The following is a 22175-nucleotide window of genomic DNA, read 5'->3' on the forward strand; positions in this document are numbered from 1 at the left end:
AACGTTGAAAAAAAATCCTTAATTAGATGGTACTATTTGTTGAAATAATGGGATTCAAGAACTTGATTAGGACCTTAATTCTCCTTTTAAGTTACCCAACTAAAAATTAAAAGGTCTAATTGGTGTTTAAAAATATGTTTTCTATCTAAAAGATGGAAAATGGAGGATTAAGATAGATATGATATAAACGAGGAAAACTCATGAGTTTTTTTGGTATGGTGTACTTTTTAGCATTAGTGTAAAGACTCCAACATGTTTAGTTTCTGAGAACACAGTACCTTACGTGAAATTGTGTTAACTTTAGGAAGCAAACTCGATATAGGATTGCACAAAAGATCTGCCGAAATTTTGCTTTCAAACCAGTGGTTCGTCCATGATGCAACTTTTCTTCCCTAATTTGTAACACCCCACTTTCCGTTATTAATCTATTTATTATTTTATTTTAATTATTATTATGATATACGATAATTAAGTGATTTTATTAGATAATTAAGTGATTAAATTAAATAAGGTTTTTGGGTTTTAGGTATTGTTTGGCCCAACTTTTTTGTAGCTTAAAAGTTGCTTAAAAGTAAAAGTTGAAAAAAAGAAATAAAATAAAAAGTAAAAAGCTATTTGTCAATTTTTTTCAAGAATTTGATTGTTTTTTAACAGTAAAATAAGACACTGTGAAGATGAAGAACCCAGTACATATGGGCAAAATTCAACATGTCAATACCCAGTATATATGAAAAATTGAACGTGCCAGTACCCAATACATACAGAAAAATTCAACTTGTCATTTTTCTTTTACGAATCTGTTTTTTTTTTTTTAACAACAAAATATAAAACCCAGCACATATGGAAGACGCTCAGGTAGATCAGTTCAACGTGCAGACACTGGTAGAAAAATAGATCCTTGAATCAGACTTGAATCCCTACATGAAACCCTAGAAAAATTCCCTTTCTAATGGGCCTCAGATCGCGTCGGCGAGGTGATGAAGTGCCTCTGGAACCACCGCCAAAATCCCTCAAATTCTTGAGCTCGCCGTTCCGGCCAATATCCTCCACCACCCCTTCTATCTCGAATCAACCTCTCGTGAGCCCCATCTCTTGAATAATGAATCTTCTTACTGTTATGCAGAATTGGAGTGAGAAGGAGAAGAGGGAATGAGTGTTGGGCGAGGTGGTTTGCCTTGGCTGCTACTGCAACAAGTCGCTGCCGACAAGATCTTGGTGGAGAGAGGGAGGCGACCCAGATTAACTTTTTTTTTTTGTTACAGACCCAGATTAACTTGGTGGAGAGAGAAAGATGTCTCTAAAAATAAGTAGCTTTTAGGAAAAAAATAAGTCAGATTAACTTTTAATTTTAGAGCTTTTCTTAAATTTTCCTTCATAAAAAATAAAAATAAGTAACTTTTATTTTAAGATATTCTTTGAAAAACTTGTTTGACCCAACTTTTACTTTTAAGCAACTTTTAAGCTACAAAAAAGTTTGGCCAAACACTACCTTAGTGTAAGTAGTTGGGAGTGGAGCCCACTAGTACTACTAGTTTAGGGTTATGAGTGAAATAAATAGAAAGAAAGAAAGAAAATAATGATTAGCAGAGGAGCAGACAGAAGAACACGTGAAACATAGAAGGAGGGGAGAAAAGTGGAGAAAACCTAGAGTTGATCGACAAGAAGTAAGGGTTTGGTTCATATTTTATGGATTAGTATAGTAATTGGTAGTAATAGAAAGCATGATTTAGGAATCCTAGAAAGGATAATTTTTTTGTTAAACATGGCAGAACCTGTTAACTATAAATTTTATTTAGTTCACATTCGTTTAATAATTCTTATATGCTGTTTTTTATTAAATTGATGTTATGTGTTCAGTTGATATATTTTGTGAAATTGGAGTTGATTTGAATTGTTGAGCTGAAGATGAATATGCTAAAATAATTAGGATTTGGAGATGATATGAATATGCATATGATTGTTGAGTTTTGCACAATACATTGCATAGTTTTCAAGAGGCAATGTTTGCTAGTTCTCGTGGAGGCTAGTGACTTGTCCCAAGACTGGAGATAGTTTTGAAAGCCTAGAGGACGAGCTTTACTGGTGGTTATCTGTCTGGAGTGGATGCGGTGATACCGCTAAGGAAAACACTTTGCTACCAAAGGCATTTGCACGGAGTCACACTTGAGTCATATATGTTACTGTATGGAGCTGTTGATGTTAAATAATGATAACTGCGATATTTTGGAGAATTTGTTGTTGTGGTAATTGGAAATATTTATATTTGCTTTATTTGAGCTATAATTATGGAGTATTGACATACTGTAAAATTAATTGATGATATTAAATTTCATGATTTATTTTCTTAATTATGTATGAGGTATTTCTGAATAATTTTTATAAGCTTTTGCATTACTTATTATTATGCTTATCCATATGATATGAGTTCTCACCCTTATGTTGGAATGGTGTTCTATGCGACATCGCTCAGGTACTGAGGACAGTGGAGTTTCTCGCAATGTTAGTCGGAGAAGCTAGTCTTTTAAATATGCTTTTAGTGATGAGAGTCATGCTCTGTTATGTAACACCGAGGAAACGTTTAGTTTTGTACCTTAATGTTAAGAGTTATTTTATGAACTCTCTTTATTTATTTTTGGATTATGTTTTATCTTGGAGTTGAAATAAATCCGTTGTGCTATGCATATGATGTTGTGACGTTAAATTTGGAAATTTATATATTTATTATGAGCATGAGAGGTGTTTTGATGTATGTTCTGGAGAATAAATGTGATACCCTCTATGTTATGTATTTTACTCTGATTTATGCTATAATAATAACGCGAGGTTTTAGAGGGTGTTACATAATTTTCCAACACTATTCCTATCAAACACCATCAATTCCTTATATATATGTTTACTTATTGATCCGGTTTAGTGAGAAAATGAGGAATCTTCCCCTATTTGTTGGACGCAGTGGTGAAACTTTTATTTTAAAATAGAGGCCATCAGTTGAAGTAGGGAATGAAATAGTGTAGTGGGAATAAATCTATCGTAAGTTTTGATTCATTTACCCCTAATTTTTTTTTTCACTCACTTTATCATTCATTGAAAGCAGAATGATATATATTAATATATAGAAAGTATTGAGAAACAACTCCTCTCAACATGGGTAAAATAACCTAGCAGTATAAACTGGCCAAAACCTGCACTATAATAAAACCCTCGAAAAACTACGAAACCACCAAAGCGTGTTTAAACAAGCCAAAACCTCTAGCGTCGACCCCATTGCAAAGGTCTCATTGAAATCGAAAAACAACGACGAGTTTCAACTGACAAGGGAAACTATCAAGCCGCTCGACACCCACAAACAGAGACCCAAGCCAACCGAGCAAACCAAAAGCCCCACCAACAAAACCCATACCGAGTACTATAGAGCCATAATACGTTTTCTCACTTTATCATTCATATCACCCATCTAAACCATTATATATATTAACGGAGTTAGTTGGGGGCTCAAGCTGCAATTTATTTTTGTTGGGGACTAGTCTCACACAAAGAGTGTAAATGAGACCAAAAGTTCAATTAAATCCTGCATATATGGTTATGTGTTTTAAAAAAATTAATATGAAATTATCAATATCTTTTTTTACAATATCGATATATATGTGTGTGTGTGAATACATATTAGTAAATATTTATAAATATGTAAATACTTAAAGATGAAAATATATTGAATGGGATGGAAAATATATTAACATATACATGTACGTGATAATATTATTAGTGTAAATATTACATTCTAAAAATATAATCATGACAATTAACATTTTATATAGAAGCATGGGTAAACATGTTGAATTACAAGGAAAAAGTATGTTTTTCTTATAAGCCAAATGAAATATATTGAAGTGAAGTACAATGTGTACTTCAACTCAATACAAGTAGGAAGAAAGGAGAAATGAAAACTAACAATAGTAACTTTTACAAGATATATAACATCAATGAACCACCTACTAGTAAAAAAGCCCACCCCACCACCTCCTAGATTAAAGAGATCATGCCTAAGGAAAAAGGTATGTGTTACTATTATGAATAATGTTTGGTTGGGACTCCAAATACACTACATCTACTAGGATAGTGAATAAATAAGAGAGAAATTATAGATAACAAGAAAAGATAGAAGATGAGTAAAAATGAAATGAAACAAAAGTAAAATGTGAATGAATTATAATTTTATTTTGTATATGGTTATTTTACTACTTTAGAGGTAAAATGTAGAATTATGACAACAAAAAAGTAAAAATAAGTCACACAGAGTCTAAAACCACATTAAGCATGCACTATAAACTATATAATATATAAAATTTGATTAATATGAAATGTATAGAGTATTCTTGAATCAATGGGCACGTACTCACGTAGACGTCGCTGTCTGTAGGATGAGTGTTCAATTTTTGTATACCCGATATTGCATGAATCCTTAAATTCTAGAAAACTTCAACTCGATGGAAATAAGCTATCTGCGCAGTTACTAATAACTTATTATCTTAAGAAGCAACTGTTGGGTCGTTAATTGATTCTGTTTCGTTTTTGTATCATTGCGTGGTGGCCACTCTCATGTACATTTTCGTGTATGAATTGACACACGCGGATGCCTTCTATCTTAATTATACATATAGTTCACTTGGTAGATAGCTCCATCTCACCTGTTATTATAATCAGATTTAAGAAACACAATGATGGTGTGAAAAAAAATGCTAGTAAGAGAGTGTTAAAAAAGTGGAAGAAAATGGACACACGCGCGTCAAAGTCTATGTTAGTTTACCTTAGTTACCACTCTCTCATTAATTACCTTTCTTCATCGATATGGTGTGCACTACTCCTATAAATTGAGATTATATATGCATGCAAACCAAACCAAAACAAACACACTCACTTCCTTCCTAAGTACTCCATATATCACTCACTCTTTAATTTCTTCTTACTCACTTTGATCTTGTGAAACACATCGATCCTTTAAGAAAAATTGATCATCATTCTTTCCCTTTCACAAACACTCACTTCCGCATTATATAATATAGCAGTCCGATCTTGTGAAACATCTATCATTAACAAGCAAGAGATCAATTGGACACCATTCAAAGTTGAGTCTTGGTTGAATCCTGAGCGATGGAGGATCAAGCCAAGTTAAGGAACGGATCGAGCCTTGAAAATTTCATACAATTAATAAGTACGTACTAAATCGATCTTCATTTTTCTTCTTGTTAAATTAAAGGTTGGTTTTGTTTTTGTTTTTTCAACATATACATATGTTTTCACTAATTAATTACTAACTTGTTTTCTCTCAGCAGCTCATTCTTAGCTAGCTTCCTTGGATCCTGAATTTTCACTTCATCGATCAGAGGATCGACTTCCCCAGCACCTCACCTCCTTCTCCCTCCACACCATCTTCAACTCAGAACAAACACACACACACACAACACACACACACACAACACACACACGCACACGCACACGCACACGCACACGCACATATGTATATAGATAGGTAATAGCCTCTCTCTCTCACGTATTTCTGATCAAAAATATATTTTCTAACCAATTGCTTCTCTTGCCATTTTTTCCAGGGTATGGAAGTGTTGTTGCATTATTATATTTGAACTAAATTTTCCATAGCTAGCAAAGATGACTCTGATTCATGAATAATGAATTAACGATCGTGTTTGGTTAATTATTTTGCATTTGAAAAAAACAAACTGAAATTATATTCCTCAAACCCTCTAATTTGTACCCCACGTACTCACTATGAATTCGGTTTAGCCATAGAATATGCCTGCAACATGTAATTAATTGGTTTTATAAATTATAATGGGCTTGCTTTTCATGGATGTTATATTTTTTAATTTATGCATGGCCTCAATCCGTTAGGCGTGAACATATGTGATTCTTTGATGTGAGATGTTGATTGTTGGGATATAGAAGGGGAACATATATATATATATATATATATATATATATATATATATATATATATAGGGAAAAAGAAAGATGAAACGAGAGTGTTTCTTTTAATTAAGCCATTCATTAGAAATTGTAATTCTGATGAATGCTGGTCTTGATTCTAATTGTAATTGCTTTTTGACTATTAAATGCATACTTTTGCTTGGTTCTCAAATAATATGATTAATGTGACTGACTATATTTCAAGTTTTCATCAGATAAAAAAAATCACATTAATTATATTTCAAGGTCAATTTTCTTGGTTGTATGTTGTGGAATAATAAAGACATTTTCAGTATTTTTTGTTAGGCCTTAGAGTTTAAATTATTATTTTCCCTTAATTGCTAAGTTTGAAAAAATATTCTTCCTTATTTTTAAATTTTTGGTAGTTGAGAATTATATAGAAAATAACTTGGATAAAAGTAATCTGCATCTCATTGCAAATGTTTTTTTTTCCATGAAAATGAAAATAAAATAAAATCAAGAAAATGGAAAAGAGAGGAAGGGGAAAAAAGAAGAAGATTAGAAGCCAAAGAAGATTAATGTATTTATATTGCTTTGCTCACATACTCTTAATATTCTGAGAGGTTGAAATTCTTGATTGAATTTATGCAAACATCACAATCCAACATTACAAAATGGAACACCAAAGCCCTAGAAATGATCACATATAAAACTCAGATGATCAAAACGCATATATAGCTAAGTAAATTTCCTATCAACACTCAATAGTAGTAATCTTACTCTTATTATTAGGTGTAGAAGCATCTTCATATAGTACTTAGACTTCCAAGATAAATTAATCATAAAATTTTATTTTCTTCTCAGGTACTTTCACCATGGATCCTCCCTCACTGAATGTACACATTACTACACAACCCAGCAACCTGCGGAAGATGATAGCGGTGACATCCATTGCCATTGGTATACAATTTGGTTAGGCATTGCAACTTTCACTCCTGACCCCTTATGTTCAGCTGCTTGGCGTCCCCCACAAGTTGGCCACCCTTATCTAGCTTTGCGGGTCAATTTCAGGGGTGCTTGTCCAACCCATTGTGGGATATGATAGTGATCGTTGTACCTCTCGCTTCGGTTGCCGCCACCTCTTTATCTTTGCTGGCAGGATCGCGGTCGCCATCATCGGCTATGCAGCAGACGCGATCGTGCCAGCGAAGATAAAGGGGCGGCGGCGACCGAAGTGGGAGGTGCAACAGTCACTATAATATCCCACAATGGGCTGGACTAACATCCTTGAAATTGGCCCGCTGAGCCAGATAAGGGTTGCCAACTTATGGGGGACGCAAAGGAGCTGAACATAAGGGGTTAGGAGGGAAAGTTGCAATGCCCAACCAAATTGTATACCGATGGCAATGGATGCCACCGCTATCATCTTCCGCAGGTGGCTAGGCTGTGTAGTAATGTGTACATTCAGTGTGAAGGAGGATCCATGGTGAAAGTACCTGAGAAGAAAAGAAAATTTTATGATTAATTTATCTTGCAAGTCTAAGTACTATATGAAGATACTTCTACACCTAATAATAAGAGTAGGATTACTACTATTGAGTGTTGATAGAAAATTTACTGAGCTATATTTGCGTTTTGGTCATCTAAGTTTTATATGTGATTCTAGTATTTCTAGTGCTCTGGTGTTGGATTGTGTTGTTTGCAAAAATTCAATTAAGAATTTCAACCTCTTAGAATATTAAGAGTATGTGAGCAAAGCAATATAAATACATTAATCTTCTTGGCTTCTAATCTTCTTCTTTTTTCCCCTTCCTCTCTTTTAATTTCCATTTTCTTGATTTTATTTTATTTTATTTTAATTTTATATATGAAACAAAAACATTTGCAATGAGCTGATACAAATTGCTTTTATTCAAGTTATTCTCTATATAATTCTCAACTACCAAAAGTTTAAAAATAAGGAAGAATTTTTTTTTCAAACTTAGCAATTAAGGGAAAATAGTAATTCAAACTCTAAGGCCTAACAAAAAATACTGAAAATGTCTTTACCATTCCACAACATACAACCAAGAAAATTGACCTTGAAATATAAATAATGAGATTTTTTTTTAATCTGAGAACTTGAAATATAGTCAGTCACATTAGATCATATTATTTGAGAACCAAACAAAAATATGCATTTAATAGTCAAAAAGCAATCACAATTAGAATCAAGACCAACATCATCACATCATCAGAATTACAATTTCTAATGGATGACTTAATTAAAAGAAACACTCTCGTCTCATCTTTCTTTTTCCCTATATATGTTCCCACCTTCTATCCCAACAATCAACATCTCACATCAGAGAATCACATATCTTCACGGTTAGCGGTTTGAGGCCATGCATAAATTAAAAAAAAGGTAAATGTTATTCCCACTCCCGACATCTAGTTCCACCTCCCTTGAAAATGTAAAATCTGAAAAAAAATCCTTGTGGAATAATTCACTCGCACTTAAAAATGCCTGCATTACGCACTAAAATTTGGGTCAACTACGCTTTATAATGTACGTTAACTACGCACTTCAAAGTACGTTAACTACGCATTATAAAGTGCGTGAACTACGCACTTCAAACTGTTTAGTTGACGCACTTTGAAGTGTGAAAAAACATAAGCAAAAATAGAAACACATATAGATGCAGCAGAAAACATAACCATATACAAAAACAGAAACATAAACATTGGCAGAAATTGTTAAAGCAGAAGCAGTTTCACCAACAAATTATGATTGTTTAACATATCATATTACAATACATTACAATGTTAGTATCTTTGTTTAAACTATCATATTACAACACATGAGTCTAAACTCAGTCATCAATTAGATTTATTATTTCTTCGTTCTTCATTGAGTTTTATTGTTGTTGAAGGATTTGTAGAAATGCATTGATGCGGTCTATGTATGGTAACTCCCAATGTAGAGTTTCCTGAGTACAATGATAATGCCACTGACGATTAGGAAACGACATTGGAAAGACATTCCTTAAGTGCACCTACAAGACGATTACAAGCTTCATTAATAACAAACTAATTAACACACAAATTAATGCATTTTAACTGTATATTACTTAAGTTATACCTACACCCAATGATTGTTGTTGACATGTAGTATACATATAACTTAGTGGTCCATCTCATGCGAAATTAGACCAGTAAGAGAAAAAAATGTAGAGCATTCCTTATGCGCCAGTATCACGAACACAACTTGCAATTGAAACGTCGTAGCAACAATGTGGTCCATATCCGGAATGCTCAACCATTTCTCCTCTGTCGCAAACTCCTTTAGAGCAACATTCAGGGCGTGTAGGACATGCTGGTACAATTTATTATTGCCAGAGTCTCAAATAGGTAGAATTGCATGTGGTGAGCTCATTTATCATTGCTCGCCGCACTTTAGGCCAGCATTCTTGCCCATCTCCCATCAAGGCAGCAATACTCCTATATTCGCAATTCCCATCACCATCAACCTCCACAATGTTAATCACATAATCACATAAGAGTTTGGGCACTTCATGAAGCAAAAGGGCTGAGAAGAATCTGGGAACTTCATCAACCGGCAGAGAGGGCATCACCTTGCCCTTCTTCTTGGCTACGGATCTTGTGGGGGTAGAGGTCACTCTCTTCCTTTTTCCCGTCCTGTTGTAGAGACCTTGCCCTTGGCAATTTCAGAAGATGGAAGGGTGGAGTTGCTAGCTTGTAGTGACTAATATCCTACATCCTAATATCATAAAGGTCTTCCTCTTAACACCACTATTATCAGACCTCGTGATAACAATAACAAAACCCAATTGCTTCCCAAGATTACGAGCTCATTCCAATAACTCATCCCGAGAAGCAAACACCTACAAGCACATACAATTGGTCATTACAAGGTCACTTATGATTAAATTTGTTATTGTGATAGACATAGACAGTAAGTTACCTTATCTGTGGTGAATGCATGTGTATAGTCCACAGAAAGTGGCTCGTCTTGCACATCCTTTGTGTTTACTAATTTCCTAGATAATGACTTCTCTTCCGGCTTGTCAACTTCATAGGACTTAACTGGACTCATGGTAATACCTTCTACATTGGCAAAAGCAAAAGGTAAACAACCATACAAGTTTACAAATTTTTTTTGCATTCTGGTATGTTTCTTAACGCACTTCAAAGTGCGTAGTTTACGCACTTCAAACCAATTTATAATTCAAACTGAATGCAGTTTTAAGTGCGTAGAACACACACTATGCGTAGAACACGCACTTTAAAGTGCAAACGATATCAAAAACGAAGTGAATCGAACGCGAGCAGTGCCTTAGACAGAGGAGACTGCGGCGATGGCGAAGCTGATGTGGCCGGGACAACGACGAAGGAGCAAGGGGCGGATGGCGGCGGGGACCAGAGCAAGGAGGCGGTGGAAATGGTGGATGAGAAGGAGGATGGGTTTAGAGAGAAATTAAGGATAAGAGGAAGTGTTGGTGAAAGAAGAAGAAATATGAGAGAATGTATGAGGAAGAAGGGGATGGTGGGAGGAAGGAGATGTAAAGGAAAATTTTGTTTTAAGGAGTATTTTAGTATTTTCGCCATTTTAAGGGGGATGGCATTAGATCACAAGGGTGAGAATAACAATTACCATTAAAAAATATAACATGCATGAAAACCAAGCCTTAGTTCCGTGGAATACTTGGGAGAAGCCCCAAATAATACTTGTATAAAGAAGTACGGGAGGATACTTGTTGGGAGATGTCTCAGGTAATACTTGTTGAAGAAGAAGAAGTTCGGATAGTGCTTGTTTTAGTGAAAATATTGGTTGTAGGCCAAGGACCAGGTGTAACCCTACATTTTGGGGGAACCATGATAAATCTCCATGTGTTCATCTTTCTATCTTTCTATGCATTTTGCTTATTAAGTCTATTTGCTGCATCTATCAAAGAAGCAATGCTAGAAGATACTTCGAAACAGAGTTTTAAAGTTGTTAACTAGAAAAAGTTTTTATAAACCCAATTCAACCTCGCCTTCTTTACTCCCTTTGATTAACATCACCTAGTTCAATGCCGAATGTGTTTTTGGTCTGCAATATCGTGTTCATGAAGGTTTTCGATTGTGTGGGTTCAGAAGTGTGAAGATTTTATAAATCTTAATACTCTACCAATGTCGTTTATTTGCATCAACTCACTATCTCATTTTTTTCCTTGTCAATATTCACTTGCATTGGATGATGCGCGGTAGATAAGTTACTAAATTTTAAGGGAGGCCACACAATTTTGCTAAGTACTAACTCCCATCGATTTGGTCGGTTGATTTTCCTGTTTGGTTTGCTTTTTTACATCCATTTGAACATTTTGCCTTTAATATTTTTGAATTTAAAAAGTTATAATAGAAAGTGACAAAATTACAAAATAATTTTTATCTAAATATTTACTATCATAGAAAATTAATAAATTTTTTCCCAAAATATGGTCATTATAATTATTAACTTTAATATCAATGATCCGAAAATTAAAAAAGTCAAAGTTTGATATTATAAATAGTCAATTAAAACCACAAGGGGTGAGACAAGTGGTGAATGTGCATTTCTTTAAGGAATTTCGCCTAGGCTTCTGGTCCGGGTTTGATCATCACTAAAGTAAAAAATAATACATTTGTGGTCAGGGACATCACTACCGTATCCCGAGCCAGATTAGTCACGTGGAACCCCTTTCCCCCGTGGAGATTGGTTGCCAAAGGAAAAAAAAAATAATCAATTACTCCACAAATCTAACAACTTTTCTTTCACGTTTTAATTTCTTTGTCGTTCTTAGTTTTTTTTTTCCAAAAAACCCTAACCTTCTAGCTTCTCTCTGTGAAAATATCAAATGCATCAAATCTGAAAAGGATGTGAAACTCCTATATAGCTAGAAACATTCGGCTTTGAGCTATTAATTTAAATTTTAAAGATTCCAACTTCTACTTGTTGTCAACGTTTTTTTTTTCGCACTCTCTCTTTTATTATTTCTAATGAAATTTGATGGAAATGTGGATGAGTCATCCTCATCTAAAAACTCTAAAGTGGTTAAGCTGGAGAAGTAAACTTTGTTTGTATGTATACTGCATATTTTGTTTTCTTTGTCAATTTTGTTAATTTCCTGGACGCATTTTTTATGTTGCTTTCCGAATGTTTTTTTTGACAGTAAAAAAAAAATCGTGTCTCTTATTATTATAATTATTATTCGATATCGTCTCTTTTGTCTCTTATTATAATAATTTTTATTATTAACTGTTAATAATAATATTTGGGTTATTGTTATTTTTTAAATTACGAATTATGGAGTTTATTTACTTATTATTGGCAAAATCGTGTCATGTTCTTATGCAAAATTCAAACAATTTTTTCGAATCCAAATAAAATAGTACGGAACTTTTCATGTGAGAAAAATTACTACTTCCATTAACAATTTAAGAATAATATCCAAGATTATCATTTGAAACTATTACATTTTTTAACACAACAAAATTAATTACTCATTAAAATATCATTAAATATATCACTATTAATGATTTTGTTAATTTAATGTTTAGTATTTAATATGGAGATTATCTTTAAATTAGTTTGATCACAATTGATTCAACATAAATGTGTTGCCTATTTTATAAATAGTCTTTTTTTGTTCCATTGGAAAACTATTTTATAAATAGTCTACAGTAGTACAATACATATTTTGTATATCAATATATAGAAATTTATTACTAACCCTTTTATAACTAAATTAAATATCAACCTTTAGTAGTCAATAGTCATAGATGTTTTTAAATTATATTTATTAAATAATGAATTACTTAATTTAAAAAAACTAATTTTATAATTATTTAGACTAAATAATGAAATAGCTATTTTTTAAATAAAATTTGGTTTATAAAGTCGTAGGTTCGCCGAAGAAGACGGAGTTGACGCGGCGTTCGCGGAGGTTGGCTCGTCGGACCACTTCTGGGTAGTGGGGCCTTGTTCCCCTTGCTGAGAGGAAGAGAATGGTGGTGGTGGGTGGCGCTGGAGTGGTCAGTATGCTAGAGTCAATCAATGTGAGAGAACTGATATGCAAATAAAAATATTTTGGTGCAGTGGTGATTTTGTTTAAATGCTGGATTAAGTTTGATATATAGCATTATAAGATTTTATTCCAATAGATTTTGAATAAATTGAGATGGATAATTTTCCATCTGCTAAGGTAAATGACTCATCCCATCTAATTAGACTATGTATTTATTTATTTATAAATGGATCTATATGTGGATAGACTGAATAGGTCATGGGCAAATGATTTCTTTTGACATCTCTTTTATGTATTTTGTAATTTTGTAGCCAGGATGATTAAATTATGCTAATGACGAAGAAAAATAAAAAAGCGGCATCATTTTCACCAAATCATATAATTAAAACCAATTATCACATTATAAATAGGGTTTTCTCAAACCCAGATCATTTATTGTAACTTAGAGGAAGAGGTACAAAGCTTTTGGATATTGTAGTTTTACAAGGGGTGCGGGCAAGGGCAACAAGGAAGAATTTTCTTACAAAAGCAACAATGTATGCCTGGTGGTACACCTGGTGCCTGCTGTATAGTATATATCCCTTGAGCATAGCCTATCCTTTGTGCATTTCCCATCCCTTCTGTGTTTCCTTTGTCGCCTACATCAACATTCTCTTGTGATTTTCGTATCCCAAGAGCTGATCCCACAAGATTAGTGCTCAAAATAGCTAAAAGCAACACTGTTAACTTCAACCACATAGAAGCCATAATATCCCGAAATGTTTTGCAAAGAAAATAAAGAAGGAATACTTTTGATGCGTAAAAAACAATCTATACCTATTTATATGAACAAGGACAGTTTATGGTTTTGTTCATTCATGCATCTTGATATTAGGAAGGTTCGGGAAAATTGAAGTATAAATGCATGATGATGTAAGTGATGAGTTCATAAAAAATGACAATATTCAATATAATTTCAATTTTGATATTTTTATTACATATTATTCATGATATTATAAAATATAAGAAATATATATACTAGGTATTTATATTTTAATAATAATAATAATATAATAATAATAATATTATAATGATAGTGAACTAGAAAAAGTTTTTATAAACTCAGTTCAACCCCGCCTTCTTTACTCCCTTTGATTAACATCACCTAGTTCAATGCTGAATGTGTTTTTGGTCTGCAATAATTTTTTAATATGTCTAATATAAGTGTACCCATATCTTTATTTTTTAAAATTCTGGTACCATGCAGTTGTATATGTAACCGTATTAGTGCAACTTCTTAGGTAACAAGTGAATCTCTCGAACCTTGATTGTTGTCGTAGGTTTTCCTTGTAGAGATTTTTTATGGGATTGATGAATATCTGAGCCCGTAATTTTCAAAAAGCTTTGAAACCATGTTCCCTGGAACGATTCCAATTGAGGATGTGTTTGAGGAGCTGAAATGTTCAAGAGCAGGTCTATCATCGGAGGAGAGTGCCAACCGGCTTCAAGTCTATGGACCAAACAAATTACAAGAGAAAAAGGTATTTATTTTTTTCTGCATTAATTAGTCATTGAAGTCATTAGATGCATGCACCTATTGATTTCTTGTGTCATGAAATAGCCATTGAAGTTCTTGGGATTTATGTGGAACCCCTTGTCATGGGTCATGGAAGCTGCTGCTGTAATGGCCATTGCTTTGGCAAATGGAGGAGGAAGGCCTCCAGATTGGCAAGAATTTTTGGGAATCATTGCTTTACTTTTATTCCACTCCTCGGTGAGTTTCATAGAGGAATTCAATGCTCGCTATGCTGCTGAAGCTCTTATGGCTCGTTTAGCTCCAAAGGCCAAGGTTTTATGCTATCCGCAAACTTATTTTATTCATGTGTGTTCATTATTTATGGTAGCACGGTATTTAGTCGTAAAAAATGACCTCATTATCGATAATGTTCCTCATAATCTGGTTTTTTTATGGAACTCACTGGGGTAGTGTGATCCATATAGCCGATCTCAATTGGTGAGATAAGGTTTTTGTTGTTTGTGCATTATTTATGGTGCCATCTTTTGTTAATGTTTGTTCAACTACAAATTTAAGGTTCTGAGAGACGGTCGATGGAGTGAACAAGACACTGCAACTTTAGTACTAGGTGACATTATCAGCATTAAATCGGGGGATATCGTTCCGGCTGATGTGTGTCTTCTCGAGGGAGATCCTTTGAGTGTTGACCAGTCTGTTTTAACTGGGGAATCTCTTCCTGTGACAAAGAATTCCTCTGATAAAGTGTTCTCCGGATCAACTGTTAAGAAGGGTAATATTGAAGCCGTTGTGATTGCTACTGGGGTGCATACTTTTTCTGGGAAAGCAGCTCATCTGGTGGACTGTACTAACCAAGTTGGACACTTTCCGAAAGTGCTCACAGCAATTAGTAATTTCTGCATTTGCTCAATTGCGGTTGGAATAGTCATCGAGCTTATAGTCATGTATCCGATACAGCACCGCAAGTACAGGGATGGAATTGACAATCTTTTAGTGCTATTGATTGGGGGAATTCCCCATTCCATGCCAACTGTTTTGTTTGTCACTATGGCTATTGGTTCGCACAGTTTTTCCCTGCAAGGTGCGATTATGAAACGAATGACAGCTATTGAGGAAATGGCAGGGATGGACGTCCTCTGCAGTGATAAAACCGGGACTCTCACTTTGAATAAGCTATGTGTTGATAGAAACTTGATTGAAGTCTTTGCCAAGGGTGTTGAGAAGGAGCATGTTATCCTGCTAGCAGCTAGAGCTTCTAGGACTGAAAATCAGGATGCCATAGATGCTGCAATTGTCAAGATGCTTGCAGATCCAAAGGAGGTAAATATGCCATAATCTCTCTTTCTTTAATTTCGGTTTCGGACTTTAGATTAAACCTAATTTTACTGTTCTGATTAACCAGTCAAGAGCTGGTATCAGGGAGGTCCATTTTCTTCAATTCAATTCAGTAGACAAGAGGACTGCTCTAACCTACATTGATTCTGATGGAAGTTGGCATCGAGCTAGCAAAGGGGCACCTGAGCAGGTAACCATCGATTTCGTCGTCACTTTCTTATGATGTCTCTGAAGATGACTAGGCCATGTTTTTCTCCTGTTTTAGATAATCAACCTTTGCAACTGCAAAGAGGATGAGGATGTTAGGAAGAAGGTTCATGAAGTAATTGACAAGTTTGCTGAACGTGGAATTCAGTCTTTAGGTGTTGCAAGACAGGTACTTAAAGGTGATATATGTATAATTTTCTAAATGATTGTATACCCTTCCTTTATATTGCTTGTATTGCATGATGTATGCAACAGCAAGTACCAGAGAAAACTAAAGATAGTCCTGGTGGACCGTGGCAATTTGTTGGCCTGGTGCCACTGATTGATTTACCCAGACATGATAGTGCTGAAACCATTAGAAGAGCTCTTAACCTTGGAGTGAATGTGAAGATGATTACCGGTAAGACTTGAGGTCATATACTCTTGTAGCTGATACCAAAACTCAAATAATATCCGTAGTTTTGAAATTACTTGTGGTTATTGTCATTGTCTAGGGGATCAGCTTGCCATTGGAAAGGAAATCGGCCGAAGGCTTGGAATGGGAACAAACATATACCCTTCATCTGTATTGCTTGGACAAGACAAGGATGCCTATATTTCAGCTCTTCAGGTTGACGAGTTGATTGAGAAGGCTGATGGATTTGCAGTAGTTTTTCCGGGTAGGTCCTATTTCTGCATATCTATCTATGTGCATGTTAGGTATGATTATGAATATATCATGTCACATTTAATTTGTCAAAGAATTATCTCTTCACTTCATTATTTATAAGAAAACAATAATGATGACCCATCATCCATTCATTTTTGCTTTCAAATATTTTAAAACATTCTTTACTTGTTTGTAGCTTATTTGAAAGTGTGCAAACTTTTACCATTATCAACAATTCTTATTTCTAACACTTGAAACCTTTTTCTCTCTGTATGAACTGGTAGAACACAAATATGAAATTATCAAGAGGCTGCAAGAGAGGAAGCATATATGTGGAATGACAGGAGATGGTGTTGATGATGTCCCTGCATTGAAGAAAGCGGATATTGGAATAGCTGTTGCTGATGCTACAGATGCTGCTAGAAGTGCTTCTGATATTGTCCTCACTGACCATGGTTTAAGAGTGATTATTAGTGTAGTGATAACCAGTAGGGAGATTCTTCAGAGGATGAAGAATTATACTGTGAGTTTCCTTGCATACCTAATTAAACTGTTTCATTTCATTTTAAATGTTCTTAAATCACAAAATGACTTGCTATGGAACAGATTTATGCCGTGTCAATCACTATTCATATGGTGGTAAGTGCTGAATTTAGGTTGAATTGAGAAATGTCAAATATTTTCTACATACTGGAACAATCTAATCATATGCTTATGTGTTCTATTTTTCATTTTGGTAGTTTGGTTTCTTATTTATTGCGTTAATCTGGAAGTTTGATTTTGCACCCTTCATGGTTTTGGTTATGGCCTTCCTCAATGATGGTAAGTAAATATTTGCCTGAACTTGATGACTGTTTCGCCAAAATGCTAAAACTGATTTCCTTGCACTACTATACATTTAGGCCCCATTATGGCATTACCCGGGGATAGAGTGAAACTGAAACCATCACCATTTCCTGAGAGCTGGAAACTGAGGGAGATCTTTGCTACTGGTGTTGTACTTGGCAGTTACTTAGCACTAATGACTGTAATTTTTTTCTGGGTGATGAAAGATACTGACTTCTTCCCGGTAAACAATTTACATTTCTTGCTTTTTCTCCATGTCGTCACAACCTAACAGAGATTCTAAGTGCTATAAGCTTACACTATTGCAGAACAAGTTTGGTGTGAGGTCTTTGAGATATAGCTCTGATGAGATGATGGCAGCTTTATATCTACAAGTCAGTATAATAAGCCAGGCCCAAATTTTTGTCTTTAGGTCCCGCAGCTGGTCTTTTGTTGAAAGACCTAGTCTTTTCCTACTAATTACTTTTATGTTTTCTGAACTGGTAAGCTTGAACCTCTTAATATTCTACCACCAATGCTCTCTGTAAAGTGTCTCTGGTAGTTTCTTGTCTGATTTTAGTATTAAGTAGTGCAATTTTATAGCATCTAGAGTGTGTTTGGAATTTTTCGAACTTATCTTATAGAATAAACACTTAAGCAAGTGTTTAGTTAAGCTTATAAAAATAGCTAGATAGGATTGGTACCAAGGAAGTGAAAGAATGAAGAAACTAGAGGTATTAGTGAAGAACCCTAATCCCTGACCTGCCCGATGTAGACAGAACTTTGGAAAATAGAGCTAAGAGATACAAAAGGTTGTTCAGACTTTTGGGAGGCTCAACTCTCTCCTATATTGTCCAAACTAACTCTCACTAACGCATTCACACATTAGGTTAGTTAGCTATTATTACATTAACAACCTCTATCCATCGGTTACTATCACATTGCAATCATAACTTATGATCAACCTATAAGCTGTTTTAAGCATATTTTTATGAGTTTCTCATATTAGCTTATGAATATACATACCGATAAGCTCTTTTGAGTTTATTTCAATAAGCTTATAAATGTTTGCAGACATAAGCCCTTAAATAATTTGTTTAATCAAACGCTAAACATTAATAACTATACACTTAGTAATGTCAACAACAACCAAAAAGGAAAGAAAAGAAAATGGGTGGTTAGTCAAACACTCATGACTTCCTCTTGTAGTAACAATAGTTTGTTATGTAATTACAGCTGACAACTTTGGTAGCAGTATATGCGGACTTGTTCTTTGCAAGAATAACGGGAATCGGATGGGGTTGGGCTGGTGTAATCTGGCTGTACAGTTTGGTAACCTATATCCCTCTTGATTTTCTCAAATTCGCAATCCGCAATATTCTGAGTGGGAAGGCTTAGGATAATCTTTTGGAGAACAAGGTCGGTTCTTTTCATTTTTTCTTATTATTAATTTCTTGCATTGTTGATCTAATCATGTTCATGCTCTCTCATATCAGAACGCCTTCACTACAAAGAAAGGTTATGGCAAAGAAGAGAGGGAAGTTCAGTGGGCGGTGGCACAGAGGACACTTCAGAAGCCTCCAATCTTTTCAATGAGAAAAATTGCTATAGGGAGCTTTCAGAGATTGCACAGCAAGCCAAAATACGCGCTGAAGTTGCAAGGTGATAGAGTTAGGCCCGTGAAAGTTATTGGTAGTTTTATAAAATAATTGGTTAACTGTTATTGGCAGTTGTTGGGGAAATTCTTTTGTAACTACTGGGTAATTTCCTTTGTCAGGAGGAAATAGATTTGTTTGAGTGGTATTCTTGAAATTGGGAATAGATTTTGGTGAGTGTTGGTCTCTCGAATACGAGTAACCATTGTAGTTCCTTTGTTATTCTTGTGTAATAAACAGTTTTCCTTTCATCCATTACTGGTAGTGGTACCTATCACAAGGTACACCATTAAATTTGTATGACGTCAAGTTATTACTTGAAAATGCTTTCAAGGACATACATTTATATATTGGTAGACATTGAATGAATTATGTGTATTAAAATGATCTCAGGGGAATTGAAAATTATATATTACTGGACATTGAATGAGTTAAATGTATGAAGTTCCTTTACAATTTCTGAAAATGAGTTACTGGCTTAGGGAGCTTCATACTCTAAAGGGACACGTTGAGTCAGTGGTGAAGCTGAAGGGACTGGCCATTGAAACAACTCAGCAGCACTATACAGTTTAAGAAGCTTGGAGAATCTTTAAGATGAACTGGTTCAGTTTTTTTTTTAGAACAGAATCACATATTATGAGGGAGAAAGAACCAAAGATTTTACTCAATCTGTCTCTAAGTTATAAGAATTTTTTACTGTTAACAGTCCTATGAAAACTTGAAGGGTTACTTGGTTACTCCCTTTTCCCATCTATGGTATGGTATTCTCTTTGCATACCAAATAACATATATCTATTTGTAATATGTTAAGAGAGAAGTGCGGAATCAAAGTGTAGCCATCTCCTCTCTTTTTTCGCCATGTCATCCTATGTTTGCCACATCACATATAATTTTATGTATTACCTTTCCCAGATCTAGCAATTCTAGAACACTTTTATATCCTATTGTTACTTTCTCACTTCTCCATAGTATTATATGCTTTATATGTCAGTTGATTTATCCTGTTACATCACTTCTACAAGGTTATTATCATATGCATTTTATGACAATTACTGTCTCCCAAGCCAATTGACTATTTCATTATTACTCCAAATCCATGCCTTACCTATTCTTGCAGTCCAATTGATCCACCCAGAAGTTGATCCATGTTTTCTTCTCATAATGAATCAGGGCCTAATTCACTTTCTTCCTCTTCAAGAAACAGAAACTCAACCATTAAAATGGTCATGTCATGTCACTTTCCATCAGAAATCCTCCAAAACAATCTGCTCTTTACTCCATGGCAAGCATAGGTCTCCTATTTCATACAAAGTTCCAAGTAATTTGATCTATGAAAAGAGATAGAAAAAGTTACTGATTGATTCTGAAACTGTAAGTCATAGGTAATTTGGTGGAACCATTTAACAGTATGTATATAAGAACACAGATGAATTCTTAGTGGCTAGTGGTGTTCTGGGTGGTGAGAGGTTGTTGGTCATACGGAGAGATAAGGGCGAGTCATAGGTTTGTAATTGTAAAATGATTTTCTCACGCCCCAATTCCATGTATCCCTCGAGAGAGAGATAGAAATAGTAAAGAAAAAGGCTTAATTGCACTTTTGGTCCCCCAACTATGGCCTTCCTGCGAAAATCGTCCCTAAACTTCAAAATTAGCAAAACTCGTCCCTCAACTATACACACAGTTGCACTTTTGGTCTTCCGTTAGCATTCCGTCAGAAATCTAACAGATTGGGACTAGTGACGGAGATAATCCGTCACAATTCACAATCCAGTCACCAAATTTCTTCATCTTCCTCAATATAACCACCACTCATCCTCCCCCTCCTCATTCCTCACTTTCTCCATCTTCATCAACCTCAATCCCTCATCCTCCCCTCCCTTCTCCTTTCATTCCTCTTCACCACTACCTCCCTCAACCATCAACACAAACTCTCCATACTGAAATTGAATTGGAGCGGATTGCTGGAGAGAAAGGGGTTTTGGGTTTTTCTTCAACACTCTTTGCAGATCCCATTTTCTCATCTCCTCATGAAATTAGAAATCCATTTCACAACCCAAAAGAAGGAGTTGCAGACCTCTCCCTCCATATCTTCATCTCATCTTTCTCACTCGCACCTCTCCCTCCACCGAACCCACACCAGCAAACCACAACCCAGAACCACCTCTCCCTCCACCAACCCCACCCCTCCCCAGAAACCCAACCGGAACCCACCCCAAACCCCACCCAGAAACTGAGCCCACAAACCCCTTCTTCCCTCTCACAATAGATCTACCATAACTGAGAAAGGAAAACCAGAGAAGAAAATCCAAGACTTTTTTTTTTCAGATCTCAAACCATTGTTACAGATACAGCTTCAACCTATCATATGGTGTCTGGAGAGGGGGAGCTCGAAGCTTGTAACCCAGAAACCCGACCAAAAACCCAGAAACTTTGAAGCTTTGAACGAGAACCATGATCTACAGAAGAGGAGGAGGAAGAGGAAACGGATTTAAGTGAGCTTCTTTATTTTTTCAATTAAAATACTATTTTTTCTCAATTTTATTTTTTCTTTATTTTTTAATTCATTTTTAACGGAATATTCTGTTAGTTTTCTGACGGAATGCTAACGGAAGACCAAAAGTGCAACTGTGTGTATAGTTGAGGGACGAGTTTTGCTAATTTTGAAGTTTAGGGACGATTTTCGCAGGAAGGCCATAGTTGGGGGACCAAAAGTGCAATTAAGCCAAAGAAAAAAAATAAGAGACGTGATGGTTTGAAATGAGATGAAAGAGAGTCGGCGTGAATGTATCAAAACTCGTGGCTATGACATTTGGTGGTTGCTTTGTAACTTAGTAGTCATGAGGTTTAAATTGTTTTTGGTCATACTATAGGTTGTAGGTCATACATCTTATTATTATGTAAATTTCTTGTTGATTTCATTACACTAAACTGCCATGGCATGTTGTTTATTGAGTGCATTGTTTGGAAATTCTTCTACAATTGATTCTAAAGCTAAAATCAAT

At 35.0% G+C, this 22175-nt stretch overlaps 1 long non-coding RNA gene and 1 pseudogene across 1 annotated transcript; both read left to right on the plus strand.

The window, feature by feature from the left end:
* Positions 1–14380: 14380 nt before the first annotated feature.
* Positions 14381–19521, plus strand: LOC130719071 (plasma membrane ATPase-like; annotated as a pseudogene).
* Positions 19522–20761: 1240 nt separating this feature from the next.
* On the plus strand, positions 20762–22125 carry LOC130718186 (uncharacterized). The gene is made up of 2 exons (XR_009012536.1): positions 20762–21665; positions 21761–22125. It is a non-coding gene; the product is annotated as an uncharacterized LOC130718186 (long non-coding RNA).
* The last annotated feature ends 50 nt before the right edge of the window (positions 22126–22175 follow it).

Source organism: Lotus japonicus, chromosome 5 (genome assembly GCF_012489685.1).
Source record: "Lotus japonicus ecotype B-129 chromosome 5, LjGifu_v1.2".
In the NCBI taxonomy this organism is placed as follows: Eukaryota; Viridiplantae; Streptophyta; class Magnoliopsida; order Fabales; family Fabaceae; genus Lotus; species Lotus japonicus.